Below are 5400 nucleotides of genomic sequence, written 5' to 3' on the forward strand. Positions count from 1 at the left end.
GCCTTACCCCCTATATAAATCAGACAGACAGACACGGCCGGCACTGAGATAGATTCACATATTTACTTCTTCCGCACGAGTTGGGGGTGGGGGTGGGGGTGGGGGAATGGGGAGGTGTCGTTAGAAGTACAGGCATAAATTCTACGGCTAGAAGAAGACTGCTGTGACCTTTGGAGAGTACTATCTCACCCCCCACCCACCCCCCCCCCCCCCCCCCCGCCGACATTCCCCCACCCCCCACCCCTCCCCGGCGAAAGAGATGCTTGGTTAGCCAGGACTGACGAGGACCTAATATCACTATTACTCATACCACGCATGCCCTGTTGCCCGTGGAAACGGGGCTATAAGTATCTGGAGACCCATATGCGCGCGAGCAAATACTCGCAACAAAGCACGCACAAGAGATATAATACCGGGAGTTGTTGTTGCTACAAGAGGTTCTCGCTGCTCCTTCTTCTTCTTTCTTCTTCTTCTTCTTGCTGCTGCTGCTGCAGAAGAACGCATCCGCGCACGGGGTCACGTGCGTAGTTTACCTTCACATCACGTGTCTTGATCACGCGCTGACCTCCTGACCCCCAGTGCGGTGAACACGGATGGGGTGGGGGGGAGGTGAGAGAAGAGATACGGTTGTTTTTTTGTTTTTTTTTTTGTTTTTTTAGGCGCACGTGTGGGTTGGTCTGTTAGGAGGTCGTTCACCTTACTCTCTCATGCTGTGTTAATTTAGACCACGTTGATTCTTTTTATTCTAGATTTGTTGCCTCGGTCCATGAATGACTTCTTTCTGGATTTTTGTCTGCCGGCCTCTTTGTCTGTCTGTCTGTCTGTCTGTGTGTTTGTCCCTCCCTGTCTGCATTTTTGTCTCTGTGCATATCTGTCTTTCTCTGCCTGACTGTCTGGAAATGATACAATGATAATAATAACTATAATAACAAGAACAAGAAGAGGAAGAGGAAGAAGAACAAGAATGGATATTTATTTAGAAAACTACACATACGCACACACACACACACACACACACACACACACACACACAGTGTTAGAGAGGGAGAGAGAGAATACATTCGCATGCACGCACGCACGCACGCACACACACAGAAAGAGACAGAGAGAAAAAATAGAGACAGAGAGAGAAAACAGACAGAGAGAGAAAGAGGCTGAAAGAGAGACAGACAGACAGACAGAGACAGACGGAGACAGAGACAGACAGACAGATACAAAGAGAGATAAAGGGAGACAGATAGAGACAGAGACAGACAGACAGAGAGACAGAGACAGAGAGAAGCAAGCGAACGGCTTATCTTTTTCCTGGTCAGGGAACAACCTCAATACAAGAGCACCGAATGGCTCGCTTGGAGCCCTCGCCTTTCAGACTCAGACAGCAGCCTTTGATGTACGGTAACGATGACATGAGGGGTGGGGGTCGTGACATGGAGAGAGGATGTAGATGAAGAGAGAGAGAGGGGGGGGGAGAGACAGACAGAGAGAGACAGACAGAAAGGAGGAGACACAGAAACAGACACAGAAAGAGAGACAGACAGACAGACAGAGACAGACAGACAGACATACAGGCAGACAGACAGAAAGGAGGAGACACAGACACAGAAAGAGAGACAGACAGACAGAAACAGAGAGGAGGAGACACAGAAACAGACACAGAAAGAGAAAGAGACAGAGACAGACAGACAGACACACAGACAGAAAGGAGGAGACACAGACACAGAAAGAGAGACAGACAGACAGACAGACAGAAAGGAGGCCGAGGAGACACAGAAATACAAAGAGAGAGAGAGACAGAGACACAGAGAGACAGAGAGACAGAGACACAGAGAGACACAGAGAGACAAGAGAAATACAGAGCGAGTGAGAAGGACAGACAGAGACACAGAAAGGAGGACAGACAGACAGACAGACAGACAGAAACGCAGAAAGGAAAGACAGAAACAGAGAGAGCCGGAGAGAGAGAAATAAAGAGACAGAGAGAAAAAATAGAGACAGAGAGAGAAAACAGAGACAGACAGAGGCTGAAAAAGAGACATACAGAGACAGACAGAAACAGACGGAGACAGAGACAGAGAGACAGATACAAAGAGAGATAACGGGAGACAGAGACAGACAGACAGAGAGACAGAAACAGACAGAAGCAAGCGAACGGCTTCTCTATTTCCTGGTCAGGGAACAACCTCAATACAAGAGCACCGAATGGCTCGCTTGGAGCCCTCGCCTTTCAAACTCAGACAGCAGCCTTTGATGTACGGTAATGATGACATGAGGGGTGGGGGTCGTGACACGGAGAGAGGATGTAGATGAAGAGAGAGAGAGAGAGGGAGAGAGAGACAGACAGAAAGGAGGAGACACACAAACAGACAGACAGAGAGAGAGAGAGAGAGAGAGAGAGAGAGAGAGAGAGAGACAGAAAGGAGGAGACACAGAAACAGACAGAGAGAGAGAGAGAGAGAGAGAGAGAGAGAGAGAGAGAGAGCGAACGAGAAGGACAGGCAGAAACACAGAGAAGAGACACGGAAATACAAAGAGAGAGAGACAGACAGAGACAGAGACAGAGAGAGACAGAGTGAGAGAGAGAAATACAGAGCGAACGAGAAGGACAGACACAAACACAGAAAGGAGGAGAGACAGAAATACAGAGAGAGAGAGAGAGAGAGAGAGAGAGAGAGAGAAATACAGAGCGATCGAGAGTGACAGACAGAAAAACAGAAAGGTGTACCAACAGAAACAGAGAGAGACAGACAGACAGACAGACAGAAACGCAGAAAAGGAGAGACAGAAACAGAGAGAGAGAGAGAGAGAGAGAGAGAGAGAGAGAGAGAGAGAGAGAGAGATGGTGCAGAGGAAAGAAACAGAGAGATAGATTTAGCGGTGGCCTTGTGCTAATGCATCCGACATAGGCAGCGGGTGGGCGTCTTCGGGTTCGATTTCCAATATTATACGGACCCGGGGATTTTTTATTTTTTTCTCCTTTTTTTTTAATTCTCCCTTCCTCCTCCACTCCACCCTGAGTGGTAGTCTGAGTGCTAATCATTCGCACGAGGTTCCGTGTGCAGCATGCAATTAGCGAACTTAAAAGAACCCGCGGCAACAAAACAAAAGAGATGTCCTTGGAGAATTTCTGTGGATGGGGGAGAAACACACACACACACACACACACACACACACACACACACACACACACACACACACACTTTACAGAGAAACACACACACACACACACACACTTTACAGAGAAACATACACACACACGCGCGCGCACACAGAAAGAGACAGACAGACAGACAGACAGAGACAGAGAGAGGCTGAGAAAGCGAGAGAGACACAGAGAGAGAGAGAGAGAGAGAGAGAGAGACAAGAGAGAGAGAGAGATACAGAGCGAACGAGAACAGACACAACACAGAAAGGAGGAGAGACAGAAATACAAAGAGAGAGAGACAGACAGAGAGAGAGAAGAGAGAAATACAGAGCGAGCTAGAGTGACAGACAGAAACACAGAAATGAGGAGAGACAGAAATACAGAAACAGAGAGAGAGAGAGAGCGAGAAGGACAGACAGAAACACAGAAAGGAGGAGAGACAGACAGACAGACAGACAGACAGAAACGCAGAAAGGAGAGACAGAAACAGAGAGAGAGAGAAGGAAAAGGAGAGAGATGGGGCAGAGGAAAGAAACAGAGAGAAAGATTCAGCGGTGGCCTTGTGCTAATGCATCCGACATAGGCAGCGGGTGGGCGTCTTCGGGCTCGATTTCCAATATTATACGGACCCGGGGTTGTTGTTGTTGTTGTTGTTTTTTCGTTTTTTTTTTTAATTCTCCCTTCCTCCTCGACTCCACCCTGAGTGGTAGTCTGAGTGCTAATCATTCGCTACGATGTTCCGTGTGCAGCATGCAATTAGCGAACGTAAAAGAACCCGCGGCAACAAAAGAGATGTCCCTGGAGAATTTCTGCAGACGGGGAGAAACAACCCGAACTTTACACAGAGAAATGTGTTGTGACAAAAAAAACAACAACAACAACAACAACAACAACAACAACACAATTCAATACAATGCAACGTAATGCACTTGAAAAGAATGCAGTATCTCATCATCATCATCAATCATCATCATCGTAGTAATGATCATATCAATAGTGATGATTAACGACTTTAAAAGAGTCATTCAAAACAATACAGTACAATACAATACAATACAATACAATACAACACGAAACGGGGGAGACTGGTTGATATGGATACTTACAAAACGCCTATCCTCGGTCGGAGACCAAACTCAAAGCGCGGGGGTCATTTGCACAACAGCCTGCCTACCTGGGTAGATCCAATTGACGTCTGCCACTGGGCGCTCATCATTCGTTTCCTGTGTCGTTCAATCAGATTTCAGGCAGTGGATAGACACTGAGCGAAACAGGGAGGAGGGAAATCGTAAAAAAAAAAAAGCGAGAGCAAATGAGAGATGGCAAGGCATGCAGACAAGAGAATTGGAGACCAGGGATTGAGAGGAGCAAGAGAGAGAGAGAGAGAGAGAAAGACAGACAGAGACAGACAGATAGTGAGGGAGAGAGAGAGAGAGAGAGGTACACACAGAGAGAGACAGAGACAGATAGACAGAGACAGAGACTGCGGAGACAGATAGCATGTTCGAAGAGTCGAAGAGGGAGAAACGGAGAGAGAGAGAGAGAGAGAGAGAGAGAGAGAGAGAGAGGAGCCAGATGGGAGAAAGGTGTACATCTATGTATCTATCTACATTATATATATATATATATATATATATATATATATATATATAAAGAGAGAGAGACAGAGAGAGACAGACAGAGAGGGGGGAGTGGGGGGGGGGGGGGGGAGGAGCAAGAGTAGACGAAATAAAAAGCAACGTTCTTTTACAAAGCTCACGGACATAAAGAACCGAGACGCTATCAGGTTTGAATGCTTCGTCGGATCTGGATGGTAAAAAAATAAAAATAAAATAAAATAAAATAAATAAATAAATAAAATGAAATAAAATAAAAGCGCCCTTTCCATCGTCTGTGTTTGCGAAGCGAACAACTTAACCATAAAATTGTACAAAAGTGTTTTTGTTGTTTTTACAAACACAGTCAAGCATTTTTTCCAAACATATGGACTGGGGAAATAAAGAAGGCAGACAAATGGGGATTTAATAGCTGTTTGGGGATTTAATATATATATATATCGGCTTTGTGTGAGGACACTCAAACTCTCTTTTACCGTACTTACAACAAAGCACGCACGAGTTATCCGATTCCTCCTATATGGCTTTACAAATGTTACCAGTGTTTTGTTTTGTTTTGTTGTTGTTGTTTTGGTTTTTTTTTCTTCTTCTTAATCTGCCAAGGCCGAAACGACACAAATTAATTTCTGTGGCCCTCTCTGT

This window comes from Babylonia areolata, chromosome 3, assembly GCF_041734735.1.
Source record: "Babylonia areolata isolate BAREFJ2019XMU chromosome 3, ASM4173473v1, whole genome shotgun sequence".
NCBI lineage: Eukaryota > Metazoa > Mollusca > Gastropoda > Neogastropoda > Buccinidae > Babylonia > Babylonia areolata.